Below are 26520 nucleotides of genomic sequence, written 5' to 3' on the forward strand. Positions count from 1 at the left end.
CGCAGCTGCATTGTCATGGTGGCAAGACCAGTTCCCTATCTGCCACAATTCAGGCCTTTTTTGTGGCTCCCTGTTATGCAGTCATTTCAGAACATCTAAATAGAAAGTTTAATTAACAGTCTGACCTGGTAGAATGAACTCCAAATGTACAAGTCAACATTTTAGTACAATTGGGAAGCTGATGGACATCCAGAATGAGGTTTGTCATCAATTGATATTTCACCTTTTTTGAAATGAGAAAAACACTCTTATATTTGAGTTTTCCCCCAAAGCACTGTTCTTGTAAGCTGTGTTGAACATCACAACAGTTTCCACAGCATTTTTCCTGAGCAGGAAACAAAATTTCACAGCCTAAAACTGTTCTCTTAAATCGACCATCACAGAAAATGAGGTTTGAGCAAAACCCCTTTTAGGAAAAAATTGACAGTGACCAGAAAGAACCTTCCCAGAAGGTGGCACTGGGTGCACTAACCCCGAGAGAGTTGCTTCATGCTCACCTAGTAGGAAAAATGCATACTATGAAAGCTCTGCCCAACGGAGCTTTCTTCTGATTTGGTGAATTTTTTTTGGTGGGAGAGGTGGGGGCGATGGGGGTGTATTCCCTCTCCCGGAGAGTTGCAGGTGGTTTAAACTGCTGAACTTGTGGTTTGCAACCCAGAGCACAACCCACTATACTAACAGGACTCCTAAGGTAAGTCTATAGCACCAGAAAAGTGACTAATGACTATTCAATGAATGTTGAGAAATAAATACATATATTTTAAAATTGTGTTTTCTATGTTATCAGTTAGTGATGAAAATAATGCAAATTTACAGTGAAAAAATACCATAAGTACCTTATAGATTACTGTCACTGAAAATGCTACATAACTCACGCAGAAATGTCTACATGCTTACGTCCAATCTAAAAGGAGATATGTAATACCTAGGTGGAAACAGGAAAGTAACATGAAATAGAGGAAAGAACTAGGTGGCAGAGGGCATTTATAGAGGTCTAAATACAGGCATGTACATATGTAAATATATCTATATACAATGATAGGGAAATAGATCTATGTACATACATTTAAATGTTAACTATCAAGGTAGCAGATGGACATTGGGCCTCTACTCAAGTACTTCCTCAATGCAAGAACACATTGTTCTAATAACCTGGCACTCTGTGATGCTCACCTTCCCGACATGATCGCTGAAGACAAAATGGGTGCATAGCAAATGTGGTGAAGAAAGCTGGTGGTACCCAGATATCAAAAGATATAGCATTTGGGGTCTTAAAGGCATGAAGACAATCAAGCAGTCATCTAGCTGAGAAGCAACAAAGCCCACATGGAAGAAGCACACCAGTCTGTGTGATCATGAGGTGTCAATGGGATCAGGTATCAGGCATCAAAGACCCAGAACAAAAAATCATCTCAATGTGAATGAAGGGGGTTCAGAGTGGAGACCCAAAGCCCATCTGTAGACAATTGGACATCCCCTTACGGAAGGGTCACGGGGAACAGACGAACCAGTCAGGGTGCGATGTAGCAACAATGAAACATACAACTTTCCTCTACTTCCTAAATGCTTTTCATCCCCCCCCCCCCCAATATCATGATCCCAATTCTACCTTACAAATCTGGCTAGACCAGAGGATGTATACTGGTTCAGATAGGAACTGGAAACACCGGGAATTCAGGGTGGATGATCCCTTCAGGACCAGTTGTGAGAGTAGCGATACTGGGAGGGTGGAGGGAGGGTAGGGTGGAAAGGGGGAACCGATTACAAAGATCTACATATAACCTCCTCCCTGTGGGACAGACAACAGAAAAGTGGGTGAAGGGAGACATCAGATGGTGTAAGATAATGACAAAATAATAATATATAAATTATCAAGGATTCATGAGGGAGGGGGAAAAAGGGAGAGGGGGGAAATGAGGAGCTGATACGAGGGGCTTAAATGGAGAGCACTTGTTTTAAGAATGATGAGGGCAATGAATGCACAAATGTGCTTTACACAATTGACGTATGTTTGGACTGTGGCGAGTTGTATGTGCCCCTAATAAAATGATTAAAAATAAAAAAGACATGTAGACAACATGTAGAATATGAAGGTGATTATTAACAAATTCCCTGTTATACCCTCTTATAAGATAAGTTAAATGATACTCCTTTTCCTTTTCTGGAATGTGTCACACGTTTACCAGAATAAAGACAGCAATGGTATCATTTTGATCACATTACGTTTCCTATAAAGAAATATGAATTCACCTTTATCATGGAAGAAAAAAGAAAATCCATTAACCTTCCCCAGTGTTTCAGATGCATTTGATAAGACTGAGAGATAATGGATCTTCAAGGCACTGAAAAATAAACATAAACCCTCCTCCTTGCCGCTGGGCCAATTTCTAGAGACAAACTATAAACCCTTTGTTAACTTTGCCAGTTCAATGTCAGTCTTAAAATACTCTGTGAACTATTAATGCACAAACCACGCTTCATTGTATAGCTCTCACTTTGAAAGACATACACAAAATTTGATTTTAGATTTCAGTACCTCAAAATTAGATCTAAGGTTTCACTAGCTTATTCTTAGAATCAATCTCGTTCTTATTTTCTTAGTTAGATATCTAAAAAATAATTTACCCATTTATTTCAGAAGATCAGTATGATTAACATTTTAAAAACAAAACCAAGAAAACCTTCTGAGATGTATTGTTCAGAATCAAATGAAGGTTTTACCCCTGTGGCGAATCCTTTCTCCTTGGGGAAGTGTGTGCCACTGCTTGGGAGACAGATGCGGGTGTCTACTCCCAGAAAGAGTCACCGTCTCAGAAACACAGGAGTTGTTCTACCTTGTCCTGTAGGCTTGCTACAGGTTGACATAGCCTTGATGGCCGTTTTTTTTTTTTTATCAGCATGGTTATCTTTGTTATACTTAAAATTCCCATGATATTAAATTTGGGCACAAACTCAAAAGCTTTTGTTTACAATCCATAAATTAGGGGAGTGTCTTTTCTAGTGAAGATTTTTGGTGGCGTTGTAGCTATGAGTGGATTGTTAACCACAAAGTCAGCAGTTCAAAACCACCCGCTGCTCTGCTAAAGAAAGATGAGTCTTTTTATTCCTGAAGACGTTGTCTGAGACCTGTAGGCAGTATTACTCTGTCCCATAGGGTCCCTGTGAGTGAGAATCACTGTGAGTTAGAAGGGCAATATTAATGGACTACATTGGTTTCCTTTTTTTTTTTTTTAACATTAGGGGCTCTTATACAACTCTTATCACAATCCACACATATACATACATCAATTGTATAAAGCACATCTGTACATTCTTTGCCCTAATCATTTTCAAAGCATTTGCTCTCCACTTAAGCCCTTTGCAACAGGTCCTCTTTTTTTTCTATGAGAATCATCGGACTCATTTGTTTTTTGGCTCCTGGGAAGGTAAGGCAATTAAATAAAATAGAGAGATTTCGTTTGCTCATGGAGGACTCAGCACACGTGATTCATCTGTAGGCCTATGGTGTGAGGTGGAGCAACCCTGGTGATGCAGTGGTTCAGCGCTTGGCTGTAACCCCGAAGTTGGCAGTCAGAATTAATGCACCAAACCCAAACGCATTGTCATGGAGCAGAATCCAACTTCTAATGACCGACTCCTAAAGAAAGGGTGTGTTGGGGCAGTTGTCTAGAGAAACAAATCCCGTGGTGATCTCATCTATGTGTAAGAAGGAGCTTTATATTAAGAAGCAAAATCATATGAAGAAGGTGTCCCAGCCCATGCCAACTTAAGCCCATCCTTCCAGTTCTGGTCCACCAGTCCCTCTTCAAACCCATGCAGCCACATGCACTGATGCAGAATGTACGAAGATCATGGCCAGGGGAGTGCAGAATCATTTGGATCCAAGTCGGTGGAAACATGACAGGGCCCTTGCAGCTCTCAAGGTCAGTGGCGGAAGTCCCAGCAGACAGTAAGATGAAGGGGCAGAGAGAGAGGGAGCTTCCCAGTTTTCCCTCATCGTAAAAAGACCACACCCTGAAGGAGACATTATCAGGCCATGCCCTGATTGATGGATTGGATTCTACTGCAACACTTTCATCCATCTACAAGTTGACATAAATCATCTAACTACCTACCACATAGGTATTCAAAACTATACCTTTTTTTTTTTGATAGCAAACAACTCATCTTTCAAACGTGGAGCAGCCGGTGGGGTGGAATTGCTACACTCGAGATGTTCCCAGCCCAATGTTTAGTCCACCGTGCTGCCAGGGTTCTTTAAAGATTACACCCTTGGAAATGATACGGAGCAGTTCAGGTGTGCTCGATTGGGTGTATATGAGCAAGAATCAAAGAACAATTAAAATCTAGCTGGTTATCTCAGTAGACTGAAATGTTGGACCACACCCTTCCACTCACATACACTGCTTTTAAAAATCCCACTACAGTACAGGCTCCTGGTCGGTGAAAAGCTAATGGTTAATCATTTTTACTTTTTATTGTGGCTTAGATGAGAGTTTACAGGCCAAATTAGTTTTCCATTCAATAACTTATCCACATTTTTCTTTCATTAGTTGCAATCCCCTCAGTGCAACAATACTTACTTCCTCTCTAAGTACGCCTTTTCCCAGCTCCATTTGTTCTTCTTTCCTACCGTATCCTGCCTTCTGAGCTTAGTTTGAGGACAAATATTGTCTTGCTTTGTCTCCCATGGTTGATTACTCTGAGGTGTAAGCCCCATCAGAGTGTCACTGTTCAGTGTGTGGGCCTGTCTTTTATTCAGCTGTAAGTGATTAACGGATATGAGTGAGTTAACCCCAGGCTTGAACGGTTTCGAAGGGTCATAGTCTTGGAGATTCCACTAGGCTCTAGGAGGGCAGTACACTGACTCTCCACGAATTCAAATTCTGCTCTGCATCTTCATCCTGCCTGGGAGCGTCTGTGTTGTCCTCAGCGGGTTCACTAATGGAGCTGCTCAGTAACTAGTTTTTCACGTCTTCAGGGCAAGAAAACTATGGTTTTCATGGTTTAGACTTTTAAACTAATTGATTCCCTAAGTATTTTATTTTCTTTAATTTTCTCCAAATGGAGAGAAATCAATAGATGCTGCTTTGATGGTCACTTGCTAGTTAAGACCCCCGTCATTACTCCACACAGTTGAGTGTAGAATATTGTTTGGGGGACTGTGATACACAGGTTGTATGTCATTGTAGCTGGCTCAAGACTCTCAATGCACTTCAGGCCTAGTAATTCCCCCGTGATGGAACATAATATTTGGTTCCAGGAGTGATTCTAGAGAAACAAAATTGTCAGAATGAGTTTTCTAAATTATTTTTCAATTGTAATTATGTCTTAACACACTGATAACACAGAGCCTGTTAGCAGTGATGTCTGCCACCGTTAATCCATGCTGTGAGGTGACAATGGGAATATGCAAAAAATAAAAAAATCACCACCAATAGATGAAATGCGGGTAAGAAGTAAGGCTCTGGGTGTGTTTGATATTTTTCTGTAATTCTGTCAGGATGTATATGGAGTATATGGAGTATATGGAGGCTGGTTTGTTAGTACTACTTACAATAGAAAAAGTGATAAATAAAAGAGAAAAGCTCAGAATTTGGAGACAGCAAGAACCAAGAAGAGACTTTATTGTTTCTATTTGTGCCCTTATTTTTACCAGTAACAGAGCTGATATTGTCTAAAACCAAATCCAGAGTCTTGTCATCAGAATGGCTAAATTAAAATGCCAACTGAATTCCCAACCGAGACGAGTGCTTGATGTTCATGTGAGGGCAAAGACTGAGACAAAATGGGACCCTGAACCTTAGGTTAGGGATATATGCGCAGATGATCAGGAATGGGGACATTGGGCCCCTAGTCCCATGGCATTACTTCAGGCAGCAGTACTATCCCACCCGTCTGAATGGATTCTTCCATCATTTCTAGCCAATCCATTAGCAGGGAGACCATTATCACTTCCAAGCACAGTTGAAGAGTTTAGTCCAGTTGTGAGTTCTGATATGGCATCTGGAGCTGTCTGGAGTATTGCCTGAGGCAGATGCCTCACAATATCATGTTCCCAGGAAACATACTCACCACATATTATTGCTTCTAAACCTATAACTTCACTTAGGTCCCAGTGAACATCAAAAGATGAAGTACAGATAGCGACCCAAGTAGAAATGTGCTACGCACCGAAAGAACTTCTAGAATCTTCATATATTTTTAAACAGAAACATGGAGAATACGTGTAGGAGTGGTTCTTGCGGGTGTGAGATGATGGTGCGAGGAACATAAGGGGGCATCAATCTGAGTTTGTTGATATGATACAATACGATGGATATGCTATAGCTGGTGTAATATGATATAAGCTTAGGCTAGGAAAGGATCTAACAGTTGATTGACTTTTCATTCATTTTTGGTTATGTTTGGTAGACAATGTATGGCACATATTATTGCCCTAAGTTTGACTCTTTTTCTTCTTTAAAGCTCTTTAGACTTTTGGGAATTACAGGTAGGTTTTTGATTCTTCTTGAGCGGTTTTGGCATCAGGTATGATATATTAATCTTGGTTTACTTTTCTGTAAATCGATCCAGTTTTAACTAGCACCATATGTTATAGAGACTGGACCTTTCCCATTTAAGGGATTTTAGCCCATTTTTGAAGATCAGTTATCCATAGGTGGAGGGCCTTATTTCTGGGTTCTCAATTCTGTTCTATTGGTCTGTGTGTCTGTCATTATATCAGTATGAAACTATTTTGACGACTGAGGCGTTATTGTAGGTTTTAATTTGGGGAAGTGGGAAGCATCTTTGTTCTCCATCTTTAGTACTAACTTTACTTAATGCTAATCTTAAAGTCAGCAGCTCAAAACTACCGGCTACTTCATGGGAGAAAGACAAGACTTTCTACTCTCATAAAGAATTATTGTCTTGGAAACTCACGGGGCCAGTTTTATTCTGTTTTATAGGGTTGCTATGGGTCAAATCAACTTGCTGGCATTGAGTGGTGATAGCAGTGTGTCCATTTATCCGGAATTTTTTTCCCACATAAAGTTGATTATTGTGCTTTGTTTTGGTTAATCTTTATGAAGATTATTTTTAAGTTACTGAAAATTAGGATGTGTGGTTGAGTGAAATTTCTTAATATGGCTTTTTCTCTCCATATCTCTCTAACTCCCACCAAATGACTGGGTAGGAAAATGTAAACAGGGAATGTGCAGAGAGGATTGATCCGTTTTTGTTACCACCCCCTGACTATAATCATGAGTCATCTTTGAAGCAGGAAGAGAGAAATTCCAGGTCCATTGAAAGAAGAATCACCAAGTACAGCATGTTCCACTCCTCTGCCAGAAGTGGGAGAGGCTGAGATCAGAGGGAACAAAACAGAATACAGGAGCTGCACTGAGACCATGAGACTATAAGGCAGACACAGAGGCCGAGGTCAAGGGATCCCAAGACTCAGAGGCTGAGAATTAGAGAGAGGCTGGAATCTGGCTGAGGCGAGGGCTTGCTGTAGACTAGTGTTTGTAATGTTTACTGTTCCTCGTTGGCAGTATTTCTAGTAATGTCTCCAAGAAACATTCCTTAAATGTGAGTATTATCTGTCAGTTCTGTGTGGCCATTGCAATGGATTATCAACCCCAACAGAAAAATAGAGTCTTATGGGAGGAACGAGAGAGTGCAGGCATGACTGACCCAGGCCTCGTGGCAGTAGGGAAGCCAGAGGAAGCAAGAGGAAGCCAAAGGGTGCTAGGTGAGGATTGGTAAAAGGTAACCTGAACAGAGACTATGATCCGTCCACTAAACGTATCTCAGGTCCAACTTTTCAACAGAGAAATATGACTCTAAAACAGCTGTCTGCATATCAATGATATGCTCAAGTTAAAAATAAAACCAAATCACATCAGAAACAACCACTGGGCTTTGAGCAATCCGTACTCTACATGCACTCTCTTTTGAGTCACTAAAGTTTGTTAGCATTCTGTATCAGCGCGGAAACTCAGATTTTCCTCAAATATTGTCCAGTAATCAAGTAGTTCTCACCTGGAGATGACGTTATCGTCTACAAGTCATTTGATACTGTCTGGAACATGCCTGGTTGTCACACTAGTAGAGAGCATTACTGATTTGCAATGGGTAGAGGCCAAGGGGCCTGCTGAATGTTCTATAATGTACCTTGAATGCTCTACAATGCCCTACAGCAAATAATTATCCAGACCAAACTGCCAACAGTGCCAAGGCCGAGCAACCCTGCAGTGGGCAAAGGAAAAGGAATTGGCAACGCTGTTTGTATTATGGTTTACTATCAAACAGTGTGTCTGTGTGTATGTGCATGTTTTAGAAATGTTTGACAATCTACTTGTTAGTATGTGCTGGAATATGTCAAATCAGTGGTAAATACATATATATCCCTACAACTTGCCTCTCAGCTTTTACTCTGGTGATGCATGTGTTATTGTGATGATGGAAATGATATCACTGGTATTTTAAATATCAGGAGGCTTGCCCACAGTGGAGCTTCCAAATTCCAAACAGATTATAAAGAAAGAATAAGCTGTCCACTTCTGAGAGAACAGCAGCAAAACACTGTCAGATTATAGTGCCATAAGACGAAGCTAGGAATGATAAATTCAAGGGGAATAATGTTGCACTCATCATCAAAACTAGCAAGATCAATCTTGAAGTATAATGTTGTCTATAATAGGGCAATACATATATGAGTCCAAAGATTCTAACAGTGATCTACAATATTTGTCCTTTCGTAACTAACTGACTTCACTCAGCATAATGTCCTGCAAATCCCTCCATGTCATGAAGTGTTTCCTTAGGGGCGAGTAGTATTCCAATATGTGCAAGTACTAAAGCTTATTTCTCCATCTATTAGCATCTAAGTGGTTTCCATCAGCTTTGCATTGTGACAAGAGCTGCAATAACCACAGGTGTACATGTGTCTGCTGGCGTTTCTTATTTTGCGAGGGTGCGTGCCAAGGAGAGGGATCATGGGAGTGTATGGTGTTGCTATTCTCAATTGTCTGACGAGGCGCCATACCACTTCTGCTGTTGGAAACCCGCATCTTGAGGAGTACGACTCTAGGAGGCCCGCGTACTGCACTACGCTAATTCTTTCATTTTCTTCTTCTTTCCTGGGATGGTTTCAAGTCACCCAAATAAAGTACTCGTTTTAGCCTTAAGACCAGAGGCTATTTCATTGACTATGCTTAAGCCAACTTCTTTCAAGGAAATTCAAGTAAAACACTCCTTTAAAATTTTCATCAATTAATAGTAGCATCTGTTTTATTCCAACAGGCTAAAGAACACTATATTATACACTATTATTTAAATATCTGTCTCATTTTGTGTTAAAGTAACAAATGCATGATAGTTTACGGTTCCTACATGAAACAACAACATACAATTAAAATAAAATATTATATATTAGGGGTCTGTTTCCTGCGTTTTTTGTTCAACAGTTTCACCATTTTACCAGCTTTCCAAAACTGTGCACTTTATGTTTCTTCAGGGCTCTATTCAGAGAGAATCTCTTTCACATCAATAAATGTAACTTTTTCCCCTCTCTCTCAGCCAGTTCAAGATCAGATTTGACTCTTGCTCGAGAACTGCGTTATACGCGCCAGTTTGTTACGGTGGCCCTAGTTCCACATGTGGCCTTCGGTATAAAGGAAGCAGCAGATCCAAATTCTGGCTCTGAGGAGCCTGCGTGTCTAGTTTCTGCATACGTTTGTAGACGTAAGGGACTGCCACAAACTTGGCATTCTGGTGGTCTCAGTTTCACATAAGTATCTGGTATTTGGGGACTTTGACATACTTGGAATCAAATGCAAGACTGGAAAGGCTAGGGTTTTATGCTCTTCATGCCAATATTTACTGAGGTTTATGAAAAGTCTTATGAGCCTTCTACCTGATCTGGAGTTTGTGTTGAAAGGGGAAAATGTTATTGGCTCATAGAAGTTATCTTTATAGATCAGCTTTCAATATTTCCTGCCATTTCACTGCTAAATTAGAATTATGGCATGGCAATCATACTCATTTCAAAAGAAGTTTCAAATAGATTATTATTGGTTTTTAAATGTAAGGGATTTCTCTTAGAAATCAATTTCCAAAGAGAAACTCTACAGTGCATTTCCTTCCTATAGCAGCGTAGGGCACACAACCTTTCACTTACACATGCTACGATTAGTTTCAAGATATTGATGGCAATCTAAATACCAGTCATACAAAATATACTCTCTAAGTGTCTATTTAAGACCATTTTCCTTCTACTCTGTTGAAAAGCAAGGCATTCAGAATAATCAATGCTGATAAAACCTTCACACAGAAAATTGAAATATAGCGTTTCAATCCAAACACCTGTTTGAATATAATTAAGATATTCTTTAAAAATGAATCACAAAAATCAATGTTTCTGAAATGATGCTTATATGATTTCAATATCTTCAAACTGTGCCCTCATGCTGGCAGTGAGGTTTTGCACCTTTTGTTGTCAATAACATATTACTCTCCTGAAGTTACAACGTAGTTCACTTCCACCCAAGACTCCAGAGGTTATTTGTAAGATTTTGCTAGATAACATTTAGAAATAAGGTTCTTTCAAGTGTGTGTTGTATGTATTGCTGAAGGATCAAAATTAGCTTTCTCACAGTTTTATGGACGATGCGAGACTGAAATGACTAAGTAGGGATGCCATCCAGACAGGTTCCTGCTCAATCATGCACTGATCTCTGCTAGCAGATTCGGGATGTCATGAGGATGTCATTACAGAATGTCAGATCAGACCTTCATCTGGAAACCTGGTTTCTGAAACCCAAGGTCTGTCCATGTTCTCTCACTGATGCCACTGTTTCCCCAACCTATACATCACAATCAATTGAGTGATGGGATCTCACCAGCTGAATTGAATATGATTTGTGATATTAAACACATCCTTTCCTTTACACCTCCCCAAGAACAATGTTGGGTTTAAATACATTCACAACATGAGCACCAACTCCAAAAAGTATTAGCATGCCCTGGCAAAGCTGGTTTAAACATAGATTCTGGGCCGTCTTCCAAAGATTCTAATTGAGTCCATCTAGGCAACCAGTTAGATGTCCTAGCGGCATAGTGAGTAACGAGTTGGGCTGCTAACCACAAGGTCAGCAGTTCAAAACCACCAACCACTCGTGGGAGAAAGATGAAGATTTCTACTTCCATAAAGAGTTAGTGTCTAGAACACCCACAGGGCTGTTCTACCCAGGCCTGTGTGTCTCTAGGAATCAGAACTGACTTTGCTGCGAATATTCTCGCTGTCCTGGTTTTGTGGTAGCCAGGGCAGGCTAAACATTCGCTATATTAAGACCATGCATGTGTCCCCAGGCTGAGTTCTTTCCCTGAGCCTGGCTTTTTAAATGCTGGTGATAAGTAAAAAAAAGAAAGAAAAAAAAAGAACTGACTTTATGGCAGAGAGTTTAGGCCACCAATTCAATGGCAGTTGCTGTGGCATTGATTGCAACTCAGGATAACCCCACATGTGCAGAGCAGAACTGTGCTGAAGAAATAAGGTTTTCAATGGCTGATTATTTGGGCATTAAACCACCAGGTGAAGCACCTCTGAGTGGGCTAATGCCACCAAGCTTCCAGCTTGCAGGTCAGCAGATTAGCCATTTGCACATCTCAGGGGCTTCCAGGCTCTGAAACAGTCTATACGTTTGTGATTCTAACAAGTTCCTAGGGGAGACCAATGCTGCTGGTCCCAAACTGCACTACTCTGGAGCACCAGGCCAGCCCACGTGCAAAGGTTTGAAGTAGAGACACCGCCATTTCCTAGGGTGGCGCTCCGCATTATACCAAGGGATGCATGTGAGGGGACAGCACTCGGTTGATTTTCTTTCAGGTCCAGATTACTCAAGATTGCATACGAGTCTCCTTTGCTTTTAACCCACATTTGACATCATCGACAAAGAAGTACAGTTAAAGCGTGGCTCAGGCCAGCCGAATCGTCATTCAGAGGGCTGTGCTTCGGAGGGTGCAGACATTGGCTTGTCATGGTTTCGTCTGCGGTGCAGGATGTATTTTGTGCAACAACAGCATTCACCCCAACGCTCTTTTTAATGTGGTCTTGTCAAAGAGAAACCAATTTGCTCCAGTTCCCTAGGACTTTCCCAGTTTTAAAATTAAAATCCTTCATCAAGGTAACACTCAAATTCCCAATTAAAATAAGAGAGGTAGTTTCCTCTTGAATATTGGTTGGGTTTAATGACTGCCTTTCACTAATAGAATCTGGCCAAAGTAATGGCTTCCAGGGCTAAGTCAGGAAAAGGCTGAGCAGTTTCTGCCTCTCTGTTCTCCAGAAGCTGTCCTCTGGGACCTTGGCTCTCAGGCAGCAGAGGCCATGCCGGGAGAAGTCAAACCCAAATGGAAAGCCACACCTTGGGTTCTAGCCAACATTTTCAGGTTGGTCTGTCTTTCAAGGAATCTAGTTCTCGTCACCATTATGTAAGTGAGATGATTCCATCTCACTTGCAGTCATTTGAAACTTCTCAGCTATAGCCAAAGCCCGTGTTCAGAGAGAAAAAATCCAATTCCACTGTGCATGGATTATTAGCTCTAGGATCTATGAGTAGAATAAATGCTAATTTATACTAGCAATTTGGGATGGTTTTCATGTACCAATGGAAAATTAGAACACCGTCTAATACAAAGGGCACTGTCCTTATTACTGTTCTGATTGAACTCTATCAATATTGTTGCTCGAGAGCATTGGTTTTTTGTTAAATTTCATCTATGTTCCCTTTGATTCCTACTAGCCTCGTCTTTCAGAAACTTTTCTAAGCACACACTTAATTTGAGCATTAATCAGCCGTTCACCTAAATAAACAACTCTCCCTATTTTATTTCATCGTCACAACACCCTATGAAACCATTAGTCCCATTTCACATATGTTCAAGTTACATTTTATAAGCACTGGATTCTGAATTCAAAGAAATCTCTGATTCCAAAGCTTTAGCTGTTAGTGACTATGATCTACTCTCCCTAATCCCAATCTTCCCCAGTCTTTCTCTTATAATCTTGAAGTTGATTTTCTTATAGAACCATGTTTTTTTAAAAAAATAATCAGGCCACATAACTGCTTTTATCAATTGTACATATTTCAAAATGGTGTTTACTAGCACAAATCAGCACTCTGTAGCCAAACTGTAAGTAAGGCCCAGATTCTAATATTCAACAAGCAGAAATACTTTCAGTTTAACACAAAATATTGAGTGATTTGACTCAGTAATCTTTGGCAGTGTGGCTTAGGAGAAAATGTGAAGATTTAAGGACAAGACCCAACACAATCTCTATACTGATTCTAACACTCTCTATTTCTAGCTAAGTTGTTTCATACTTGCTGAGACCTAGCTTTCTAATTTGTAATAGAAGGGTAATAATGACAGCTATCTTATAACATTGTGGTGATCATTAAATAAGAAGGTATACGTTTCCAGATGACAAGCATTCTCCTGGTAGCTATTAATAACACGAAGGGGCTTTGAGAGGCAACTGCATTGGCACGGGACACTTCAATGACAGCTCTTAGCTGAAGCACCCAGGGGAAGTGCCACAGATGGAGTGAAGTGGATGAGAAGATTTGTATGAAGTTGGCATTAATGCAGGAACCCAGATTGGCATTGGGGCATTGTATTGGTGCCAGCATCATAACAGTCTTCTACTCCACCCAGATTCGGAGAGATGAAAAGATTAGTTGGCAGCTGCTGCCACCCAATCTCTGCTTGTGGGCAAATTTGTTCATTTTCCAATCAGAAACACAAATAACTCCATATTTTATTCCAACTGTCATCATTTGAATTTTGGATAATGCCAGTAAGTAAAGGGGCCTGTGCTTATCTCTCTACTGTAGAGGAAAAAGACGAAAATAGGGGCGGGATATGGAACATTGCCTCCACCCCAAGTTACTTGTACTAAGCCAGTCACGGATAAAGGAAATATAATATGTATATGCATAAACACAACAGCAGTTTTTAAATTTTGAAGTTCATGTTGGAAGCTACCAAGGGAGCTTTTGAAAACTGCATTGCCCCGTCAGCTCAAACCAACTGAATCATAACGCTCCACAAGCCATTGGGAAGTAGAGCGTGTATTTGGAACCTTTAAAAAAATGAACATCGATATATACCTTCATTTCTATTTTTAGAAACAAGTCTGAAGATTTCTATGGAGCCCTGGTGGCAGAGTGGGTTAATATTGGGGTATTACCCACAAGGCCATCTCCACGGCAGAAAGATGAAGCTCCGGGCTCCCGTAAAGAACGACAGTCTCAGAAATCCACAGGAGCCATGAGTCTCAAGTGACTGGATGCCATTGAACTTGATTTGTTCTTTTGCAATATTGTTATTTTAACTTTCAATCAATGAAACTGTACTTTCTTTAACTCAGACAAGTACTGGAAAAAAGATAATACAATTTATTTAATTAACATGTATTATCAGGCCCTCACGGATTCCTTACAATTGAGTTCACTGATAAGGTAACTGTCTAGCAGGTGCCTTCTTTGTAAGACAAATCTCACTGTACTACTACAAGCTGAAGACATAGATCATTATCACGGGTCCATAATCATAGTTATTTTGGGGTTTTTAATAAGAAACACATTTTTAATATCTTCTACTAACATTTTATTTACATTTTTAAAAATGTGAAATTTTTATGCTTTTTGCAAAAATGCATAAGGTTATTCTTGTTTTTCTGTCATGGGGTTTAAGAAGCTACAAATCAGAAAATAAAAACGGCATATGGGCAATGTAGGCCTTGTTTCATGAGACCTACCTAGTGATTAGGGACTTGGTTATTAACTGTGGTTCTAGATCAGAAACATTTTTCACCCCCCCATACAGGCAGGCCACCCTACGAGTGGGATGTGGGATACTGATGGGAAAAGCAAGTCAGGAGAGAGGAAGAGAGCAAACTCGTCTGGGGGAACACAAATGCATGTCTGTTGGAAAAAGACATGTATTTGGTGGGACAAGAGGGAGGACAGACCTTCAGTTGGGGGGGGGGAAGTGTGACTGAAAATGCTTTTGGGGACTCTAGGGGTGGAAGTGTCTTTTTTGGTATGCACCAAATTGACCCAGGCATCTGGGTGAATCCTCGGGACGCAGGCCGGGTGTGTGGAATGCTGAGACACTGAATCCTGGATCTTCAAGGTGCACATGATGCTCCAGAGACTGCATCAGTCAGATTCGATGCAGAAATTCCACTGGGTGAACTGGACTCTATCCCAGACCCACTTGTAACCTGAGGACTTAAGTTGAAAAATACATGGTGTCTGAGGAAGCAGAAATAACTGTAGCGAGATGTTGAACTGCTGGTAGGGAGACCAACATGGTCTTGCTACATCAATGCCCGATATGCTGTATTAAAACATGAATTATTTAGCAAACCCTTGACTGACATTCTCAGTGATTATTATTGCCAATTTCCCTAACAGTTAGCCACCCCTGTTTGTGGAAGCAGGGAACAGCCATGAAAATAGTGATTCTATGGAAGTGAATAATTCAGGTACTGTGATATGAAGTTAGCCAACATTGGTCTAATATCCCTCTCTCAATAGGCCTTAAAATTTTAGTTCTAGGGGCTAATCAAAGACAATATTAACAGAAGATCATTATGCACAAGAGGGATTATCAGTAAGACTCTCTATCATAAATTAACAAGTAGCTTTTGAAAAGGAGTTAAGAAGTTAAGGTTTATTGTGCCAACCTGGTCGACAAATACAGAATTAATTGCAGAATTATTTTGACAAATACAGAATTAAATGCAGATTTAATTGAAGGGCAGAGAGATAGATAGCGCGGTGAACCTCGCCTTCCTAGTTCTCAGGTCTCTTGCTTTATGATGGTTGAACCAGGGTGTAGCTGCCTTAGCCAGTTCCCTGCTTCAGCTGGCAAGACATCCCCAAAGAGATGCCACATGGAGCGACCCTGATGCATCCCTGGGTGCTGGAGCACCTATGTGGAGACCCCTACCAGCGCTGAAATGCTTACACATTCACTGATTCGGCTTTCCTCATGCAGTCACCGTCATTATGTGTGTTTTGTGAGATTGAGGAGGACTTTGTATATCGATGTCAGACATAGGGGCTAATGTTGGATTTATGGTCTTGGACAGCACTGGGTTGGGATGCTTTCTTAATGTACACTCACTCTCTATATAAAACTCTTTCATATAAATATATATAGTTTCTGTGGATTTGTTTTCCTAGTTTACCAAGATTAACACAGGAGTCAAAGGCAGATAAAAAACACAAACAACAAAAACATAGATCCAGGAATAGCTTTGGGATTGCATCAATTCTAGCTCCAAATTAAGAATAATTATCCCTGCTGTGTACTTGCCCTCAGGAAGGGAACCCAGAAGATATGGGTGCTATAGCAAAATATGGCAACAAAATTAGATGGTGCCCCGCTATGTGATAAAATAATATCTTGAGTCTTAAAGGCTGGTCTAAAAATAAGTTTCCATTAGAGTCCAAATGGAAGAAGCTCATCATCATCTGTCATCAAAGGATTGTAAATCATATAATCTGAAGTTAAAGGAAGGATTAATATTACATCCTAAATTGTGAGAATCCAGTTTGTAGAAGGCGAAGGATGGCAGTGGGAGCCTAAGATACATTTGTGGGAGCTACATAGGAAATACGCCTCTGGTGATTTCCCTCTTTCCAGTAACAGAGGGATGGGAGGGAAGTGGCTACTGAACAGAGTGCATTGGAGAGCTGAGTACAGAAGATCAAAGGCACAACGATAACTTGAGCAGTTAGGACTTTGCCAGCTGATCCCCACTTGGACCTGATCTAGTTTTCAGCATTTTCTGTATTTTTGTTTTGTTTGTTCATATTAGGGTGTATCTCAGAGGTCTTATGCTATTGGGGGTTAGTCTCTTGAAGTTGTGTTACATGTTTTTCAGTATATGAAACTCAGGATGGATGAACCTATGGGGACAGCAAGCAAATAAGGGTTTGGAGGAGGCGTGGGGGTCAAAATGATGGTGGGGCCGGTAAAAGGGAGACAATGTTAAAGAGTCCAGAAAGAAAAAGAAAGTTTAAAACTGGATAGTGGTAGCAAGTGTACAATTCTGTGATGTATGTATTAACTCCAACTTGATGATAACGTACAAATAAAAAAGAAACAGTTTCAACATAGAAAATTTAGGGGAAAAGGAAAATATTTAACACTGTCAGCCTGGAATTTGAGAACATTGTCACTAATTTGTCACTTATTTCTCATCGTTAATTTGCCATACTACCATGAATAGACTTTTAGTATTATTTTAGTTGCACATCATTTACATATTCTAAGCATTTCATTTAGCTTCTGTTCTGCAAATCTAAATTAGTAGAAGAAAAAAATAGCCAAAAAATACACCCCCAAATCCCCCCCACTCCAGGTGTTAAATAACACAACTTTAAATAACTTTAAATAAGGTCATTTAAACCTGATGCTAAAGTCCTGAGAAACTCTCAATGACAGTGGTGTGCCAAAGTCAATCCAACTCTGAGCGACTCCATAGGACCTAGTGGAATTACGCCGGCAGCAATCCAAGGCTGTCATCTTCATGGAAGCAGATTTCCAGGCATTTTCTCCAAGGTGATGGGTTCTCACCACTGACCTTTAGATCGGTAGCCGAGTGTGTAACTATTGTACCATGAGGGCTCTTCTTTGGTACACAAGTACTGAAAATAGGTGACAAAAATGAGAGGAGCACAGGAATACTATACACACACACTATAATATGTATGTATAGACAGATGCATATAGATCATGCTACATACATGTGTGCATTCAAAATTTTGTGAATACTTTTCACTATGTTTTAATTGCATTTATCCCTGAGCGTTTTGTAGCGCTTGTGTGGTGTGTGTGCATACCCAGAAACATGCTATAAGAGAGAGTGGAATTACCCCAGAGGGTTTCCTAGGCTGTAATCTTTACAGGGGCAGAGAGCCCGGTATTTCTTCCACGGAGCTGATGAATTTGAACTGACAGTATTTTGTGTAGCAGCCCAGCATGACCAAGAATTCTTCTACCTACCTTTGGTCTCTTGATTTTGTTCAGTTTTGCTTTTATTTATCCATGGGTAGGGTAAAAGATTAACCTATTTGGCTGCTAACTGAAACATTGGAGTTTCAGGTTTACCACGAGCCATCGCAGAAGACGGCCTGGTGATAAACTTCCCTAAAAAAACCTTCCAACAAATAAACAGTAAAACAAGACAAAACCGCAGCCATTGAAAACCCTGCTGAGCACTGTTCTACTACAATCAACAGGGGTGACCCAAAACATTGGCATCTACTAGAAAGCAACGGGTTACTGGCCATGGATGCTTTTCTATTCCATTTACGTTACTGTGATGCACAACAAATATTAGCACCTTATTGAACCTTGACCTCCATACTTTAGTTGGCCTTCATCAGTGTTTCCCAAATGCCCCTCCTTTGAATTCCATTCACCAATAATTATCAATGCATCTTGCTTGGAGGTTTGATCAATTTCCAACTGAATTCATGGGTAGAATTCTTCAATTTCTTCATCACAAACTTTTGTGATGGGTGCATACATTTGAATAGCAATTGCATTCACTGCATTTCCTTGAAGGCAGGGAGATATAATCCCACCGAAAAGAGCGATGTACTTCAAGATTGATTTTAAAATGTCCTTTTTAACAATGAGTTCAACTTCATTCCTCTTGGCTGTGTTATTACACAATAAAGCATTTGATTTTCTTATACAAAATGGCCAAGGACAGTCCACTTCAGCTCACTATTGCCAACAATACCAAGTTTAACACGTTTCATTTCATTTTTTGGCCACTTTCAATTTTCCTAGATTCGCACATTCCGAGTTCTACTCATTAGTCGATTTTTGCAGCTGTTCCTCCTTTCATTGAGTTTTGCCCCATCAAATAAGACCCCTCAGGCTCCACTCTCACAGGCTTGATTGGACTCATATCACCATTGTTGAGTCCCCTCTGAGAAAGCAGGTACTTCTCAGTTCCATTTTGAATGCCCTGGCCCCAAGCGGGCCATCCTCTGATATTGTCTCTGACAATATTCTACTTCCTTTCAAAATTATGAATAATATTCTCAGCAGCTACTTCCTCCAAAGCTGGGAGTTAAGACCTTCTTCATTCTCTGCTCTTAGTCTTGACGCTCTGCGGAAACCGGTTCACTTTTAGTGACCCTGCTGGCATTTGAAATACCAGTGACACAGCTTCCAGCAGCCCAGCAACACGCCAATACATCAAACTGTCAGGCAGTCAATATAACAAAATGACAGAAAAGTGGAGCCCTGATAGCACTCACTCTTCTAAGCCAAGAAATTTGCAAAACAGCTATTTGGCCAAATGACTAAAAGAAATCCATATTGTACCCATTCCAAAGAAAGGTGGCCCCCAAAGAACGCTCAAATTGTAGAATGATATCATTGATATCCCATGCAAGGAAGCTTTTGCTTAAGATTATCCAACAACATTGTATAGAAAAAGATTGCTTGGACACTGATTGTGGTAGCAATTGTACAATTTTACCTGGCACAATTGAAATACGGAATTATATGCTGTCCAACGACAGTTGCAGCAGCACACGGACTGCCAGAAGCTCAGGCTGGATTCATAAGGGGACATGGCACAAGGAATATCATTATAATGTCAGATGGATTTTGGTTGAACGCAGAGAATACCAGAAAGATCTGTATGTTATGTTAGGCTTTCTTTCTGATTGAGTGTGTGGATCATAACAAACTGTGGACAACCTTGAGACGAATGGGAATTCCAGGATCCTCATTGTGCTTATGCAGAATGTGCACATTGAGCAAGAGGCAGTTATTCAGACAGAGCAACGGGAGTGTGCCTTGTTTAAAACCAGGAAAGGTGTGCATCAAGGTGGTATCCTCTTACCACACTAACTCAATCTGTGTGCTGACCACTTCCTCAGAGAAGCTGACTTATATGAAGCAGAACACAGATCAGAAATGGAGGAAAGCTTTTTAACAACCTGCTATGTGCGGAGGACACACTTTGGTTGCTAACAGTGAGAGAGAACTGAAGCACTTGCTGATGAAGATCAAGGACCTTAGTCTTCAATATGGACTCCGACTCCATGCAAGGAAGACCAAAATCCTCCCACCGGGACCAACAGGTAAGACCATGAAAAATGGAGAAAAGGTTGAACTTGTCAAAGGTTTTGTCTTGCGTGGATCCACAATCAAAGCTCATGGAAGAGATCAATAGATGAGCTCTCTCAGTAAATCTGCTGTACAAGTCCTTGCTAGATTAGTGATAAGTAAGGATCTGACTTTGATGGCTAAAGGTATGCCTGACCCAAACCAGGGTGTTTTCAACTGTCTCACATGCATGTGGAAGTTGGACATTGAGTAAAAAATACCAGCGAATAATAAAAAAGACCAAAGAATAATTGATACATTTGAATTGTGATGAAGAAGAATACAAAGAGCTATGAGCTGTTAGAAGGATAAATAGATCTGGCTTGGAAGAAGTACAGCCAGAGGGCTTCTGGGAGGCAAGGATGGCAAGACCCCACCTTATATACTTCGTACATCTTGTGAGGAGAGACCAGTCACTGTTTGGTAGAGGGGCAGTGAAAGCGAAGAAGGCTCTCAAGGACGTGGATTGACACAGTGACCGCAACAATGGGCTGAAGCACAGGAAAATGTGTGAGGAGGGCAGAGGACCATGCAGTGTTGTATTCTGTGCTGCATAATGTCTCCATGGGTTGGAAATATCACATTATGTATAACTAGTCACCAGGTGTCCCTGAGCTTCCTCTAGGCTGTGACACATTCTTACAATCTCATAGTTTTTGATGATCTTGATGTTTTTAAGGAAGGATGGTCAGGTACTTTGGGGAACGACCCTAAATTTATTTTTCTCCGATGTATGACCACAAAGTGAAGTACCATCATGTCGTCACATCGATTCAAGGGGCTCTGGTAGCATAAAGGGTTACACATGGAACCGAAACCCAAATGTCAGCAGTTTGAATCCACTGGCCACCCTCCTCCCTTCTGCTTCTTTAAAGATTTAAAGTCTTGGAAACCAGAAGGGAACCATTCTACTGTGTTGGGGTCAATCTGAGTCATAATTGACTCAATGAGAGTGGGTTTGGGTTTTATTCATTTTTGCTTTTTTTGGTGTTCTCAACATGATTTTTTTTTAGTGACAATGTTGACCTTCATCTGGGTGAGGTAGTAGTGGCCAGGTCTCTCCTCTATAATGCTGCTTTACCCCATCTCTTTCAATGATGACAGCAAATTGCTAAGTATAGCACACTTAAGACATAGAGAGTTAAGGTTTATCTCCTTAATGATAAAGTATCTATATAAATTATTAATAATGTTGATAGGAGTGTTATCTTTTCTGTTTATTTTGTTTATTCTACCATTTATGTGTATCAGTCTGACTCATGGGAATGCATTGTAAATTCTTGGTTACATTTAATTCACTGTTCAAATTGTTGCAGTTTAGGGCATGGGAGCTCTTTCTGGCTGATTTCTATTTGGAGTAGCCCACCATTTTATCTTATTTATTTCTAAGCACGTCCTTATTTGGTGGTGCTGTGAGATTTGTCTTGTATATTTCACACCTCAACCCTAGTTTGTCCTGCTTCTTTTTAGTAAGGATTCATATTAGTAACCTTTCAGGAGTCCTGATTTATTTTTTTAGTGGGGATTCATACATATCAAAAACCAAGAGCAGGATGCTGAATGGTTTGTCTTATTTTTGTTTGGGGCTTCAATTATGTTAGGCAAATATTGTCTAGTGAACTCCCTTGTTTTCCTCCACTACTATTTCATTACTGCTTCTAATAAATATGAATATAAATATATTCAAACACATCCATATTTCTTCTATTAAGGAGGTAATAAATCAAACCATATATGAAAATGATAACCGTAATGTATCAACATCCCAAACTATCCAAAAAGATAGATATGCATCATCCTTCCAATTGCAAGTACTAGACTCTCTTAAGTAGAAATCATAGAAAAGTGGCTACAAATAAAAATAATTGAGTTGTGGAACCATTAAATATCTCACACTTCCTACATCTGGCTATTCCTTATTGAGCTTTTAAAAAAATTATCTGTCCCTTATGACTATGACTGAGGCATAAAGTAAGAATAAATCAACTTAAGACATTGTGAAGTTAAACTAAGAAGCTGGTTCAGCAGTGGCTTTCAGATACATTTCTTAGGGAGTCACAGGCTTACATAAGGAGTGTTTTTTAAGTTTCTTAATTAATTTTATAAACATTCTGATAAAATTCTAAGACCCAAAGTGAAATTCTATGGTAGAACAAAAGACAACTAGCAAAGGATGACATAGCAAATGAAATGACAATTTACTTATGGTTTGGGGTAGGAAAATGTAAAGCCATAGAGATCAACTCTTTCAGAAATCAAATTTCACATGGAAACACACCCTAAATAAATAACTCTTGTAGGCATTAAGTATTTAGTCCTTTAATTCTCTTTTTCAAAAATTTTTTCTTAATGCCTTCAGTATAATAGGACAATAAACAAAACAAAGCAGAAAAACAATTCTTCATATTTTGAAAATGGATGTGAAAATACCATTCTCTCTCTCTTTTGAAAAAGCATTAGATACCTAGACACAAGGGAAAAAGTGATATGAGTAATATAATATTACAAAACAAAATATTCTTGGTAGGGAAGCAGGCTGCTAGCCAGTTAGAGAGAAAATGGCATTGTTATTGTGCTATGCAATTTTAAGCTTTAAAATAGAATGTTAAAATATTGCATTGTTCCCAACACTGGCTGAAAATTGGACGAGAGACATTGTCTGATGGGTTAGGAGTATCTCAAGAGAAACTTGTGCAGTCACCCAAAGCTGTGGCTCTCAAACAGCAGTCCAGGGAGAGGTACTGGTCCGTTATACTTCTTTCAGGACCCCAAACAACTTTAGGATGGGGTCAAAAAGCTCTTTCTCTTTTATTAAATTATTCAGTTTTTTAAAAATAGAAAATTATATACAATTTCCTTACATAAGTAGAAAAAGGAGTTGAGGAAGGGGGAGGGGAAACCCTTAACTATTTATTCTATAGTTGTGCATGGTTTCCACAGGGACTAGTTCTGGGGTCTGGGCTGACACCAAAACGGTCAGATGCCCAAGACCCTTTCAAGAAATAGAACAGGGCTCTGGGCAGTGTTTCAGTCTGTGCTACAAATGGTATAGCTCTCAACAACAGCAGATTTGCATATAACCCACACACCTTCCAGCATGTTCAGGTGTTCCCTAGACTACTTTACAATGCAAATACTAAGTAACGAGTGCTTTACATGACTTCTTAGCGTTGAAGAATTGTTTTTGACCATTTTACAATGCATCTTATCCCAACAGTTTCATTCCCCAGTGGTTGAATCCAAGACTGCAGGTCCATTCATTATTTGTTGAAGCTTTGCCTGTACAAACACACACACAACACACATGCGCACACACGCACAGACGAATTGTCAGGGTACTTCGGGTGAGATCTCTGACAATTCCAATCATTGTTTTGTACTTTTGTTGTTGTTTGGGTTTTTGTTTTCATCTAGTTGGGTACACATCAGACTGCTTACCACAAGGGGAGTCATTTCAAATCATCAGGGGCTCTAGAGCAGTTTTATAGTGCAGCTATTGGTATTCTAGAGTTCTTTAATAAATAATAATTTGACGCAGTCCGTGAATATGGGATTATTAAAACTTGCACCTAGAGTTTCTAGAGTATAGCTCACTGGCATCAAGTGAATTCTAACTCAGTCACCATACAGGACAGGACAGAACCGAACCTCCCCTTTGGGTTTCCAAGACTAAATCTTTACAGGAGTAGAAAGCCTGATTTTTCTCACAGTGTGGCTGGTGGGCTAGAATTCTGACCTTGTAGTTATTTGCCCGAATCCTAACCCACGATGTCACCGGGACTCCTTATCCAGACTAAAGACACAGAGCTCATTAAGACTAATAGTGCAAAAACAGGATAAAGTGCTGAAAGGAACACCTCTGACACAATAGGTTTCCTTCCTCGCCTGCCAGCAACTGGTGAGGCCAAAAGAGGAAAGTGAAATGTCTGTGAGAAGAGAAGGGGCTGAGCTCTGAAACGGGATTCTTCCGTAGACAAAAACCCGGTAATTCTACACGTTTTAAGGCTTGAAACATAAAGTTTTCCATATTTAATTTACACGTTCTAACAAAATGTACTAAAGGGACTAAATCAACTATAACATTTGTTCCCAAAAGCAGTTTAAAAAAATTAAATCTACCAAATGTAATATCATGCCAACTACGCAGAGTTGAGAGAATGCAAGATGATCTTTTATTTTTTATCATTTTAAAAGTGTTCTAATAAGCAAATGAAAACACAATAATATGGTCACCCTCATTCTTTTTTTCCATCCTCAAGACCTCCCAACATGTATATTTTGAGATCTCAATTGTGAATTGCTGTGGAAGAACTTCAATAATAACAAAGCATGCCTCAGTGATGGCTTTTCCCCTCCTCATAAACACATATATGACTGTATAATCAGTTCCGGACTAACTAACAACCATGCCAGTCTTTTTTCTCTAAGTATGTGGCATGTATGTCTTTATTTTTGCATGTTGACAGTACATTTCAAGATTGAAAATGTAAACCGATTACATCCACTACATTCTGCCAAAAACACACAAGCAATTCCACAAAACTTTAACTCAAAAACTCACCGACATGGAGTCAATTCGGACAAATAGTAACTCTATAGGCCAGAATAGAACTGCGCCTGTGGGTTTCTGAGTGTGTAAATCTTTATGCTCAGCCTTCATTTGGGTTTCAGTAATTCCCTCGGTTACATTGCCCTTGATCAAGCCCTACCAGGCCTCTTGAGAGTGTAAATCTTTACAGGAGCAGAAAGTCTTCTCTTTCTCCGAGGGAGAGGCTGCGGTTTGGAATTGCTGATTTTGTGGTCAGCAAGGACATTCAGAGTCCACTATGCTACCAGGGCTCCCTTTACATGACATCAGAAAGGCTTATGCAAGCTCTTCCATGGGGGAGGCTCTTGAAAACAGTACTACAGCGCGAATTTTGAGGAACAGGTTTGTTGCGGGATGCAATTTACAGTGGGAGACGTAAATCCACTTTTTGAGTATCACCTGGATTCTGCTTCCCCTGATTTTTTTCTGACCATTTTCTAGCAATGTAAAAAGCTTTTGCTATGGGCATGCGTGCTTTAAAGTGGATACTACTACCGCCCTGCCAGGTTGGGAGGGAGAGCCTAGCCCTCAGGGACTTACCTTTGTATACTGCTGATGGAACCTGGGACACTAGGGTCACATATCATGAATCACTCATACCCTGACAGCCTTGGTCAGAGGACCCTGAAACACACTGGTCAACTTTTCTAATCTACAATCGTGTAAATATCCGAATCATAGTCCCTTTCTGCTTTTGTAGTATTGCTTGGAACTAGGAAGCATTGATCTGCCAGTCATGATTTTGTGACAGCTCCCTTTGCTCTCCATGTCCTATTTTGGTGGCCAAGTGACTGTGACTTCTGGGACATGATTATGGTCTCATGTGATGGGCTCTTTCATCTGGGTCGTTTGCTTTGGTCTTTGTCCTACTTCAGACTTCATAAACGGCCTCTGGAAAACACATGTCAGGGTCTGTTTGGGCAGGCGGTGGTGGTGTCTTTTTCCCTTTCTAAACCAAAATAGATTTACAAGAAGGATAAGCATCTGATCTAGAGTGAGATGTTTAAAAAAATCTCTCCTAAAATTACTTATAATAATTGTACCTTAGTATGATAATCTGAGTGCAAGATGAGGCTGTTTATTCCCATAAAACTTACAGTCCTAGAAATACTTAGCAAGTCCGTTGAGTTGCAATCAACTAGAAAGAAGTATATCTATGATAAGCACATATATTGAATCAAGAACCTCGGTTTGTTATTTACATTAAAAATACATAATAAAATCCCTAAAATAAAATCCCCTAATGGGAGCGATATATGCTAGTTCATTTAAGTTACTACTAAAGATCTTTATAATTTCTCTCTAAACTATTCCTGTTGAATAAATCGTATTTAAATCTAGTATAAAAGACTGAGATGCTAAAGTAATACATGTGTAAAAAAGTTAGTAATAAATATAAATTTTCATTTGCTTTTAAGTGGTAGATCAAAATCAAAACCAAACCCATATACAGTTATAATTAAATTAATGCTGGCTGTAGCAGCTCCACATGTGATAGAGTAGAACTGTGCTCCAGAGAGTTTTCAGTGGCATATTTTTTTGGAAATAAATGCAATGGGATTTCTTCTGAGGTGCCTCTGGGCAAGTTAACACCTCTAACCTTTTATTTAATTGTGAATCTTTCAGACATTTGCAACACCCTGGGACAAAAATAATATATATGACATATTTAATTCAACTTCAATGGTGAGATGATTAAAAATGGAATTTGGTTTATTTTTTATGCAGGTTCA

The 26520-nt window shown here is 39.9% G+C and overlaps 1 protein-coding gene and 1 non-coding gene across 9 annotated transcripts in view; one reads left to right on the forward strand and one right to left on the reverse strand.

Annotated features, from left to right (window-relative positions):
- ADGRL3 (adhesion G protein-coupled receptor L3) overlaps nucleotides 1–26520 on the reverse strand; it is a 1168212-nt gene that overhangs the window by 437356 nt on the left and 704336 nt on the right. The gene's annotated exons all lie outside the window — the stretch shown is intronic.
- Nucleotides 11271–11402, forward strand: LOC142444078 (small nucleolar RNA SNORA72). The gene has a single exon (XR_012783753.1). It is a non-coding gene; the product is annotated as a small nucleolar RNA SNORA72 (small nucleolar RNA).

Source organism: Tenrec ecaudatus, chromosome 3, assembly GCF_050624435.1.
Source record: "Tenrec ecaudatus isolate mTenEca1 chromosome 3, mTenEca1.hap1, whole genome shotgun sequence".
NCBI lineage: Eukaryota > Metazoa > Chordata > Mammalia > Afrosoricida > Tenrecidae > Tenrec > Tenrec ecaudatus.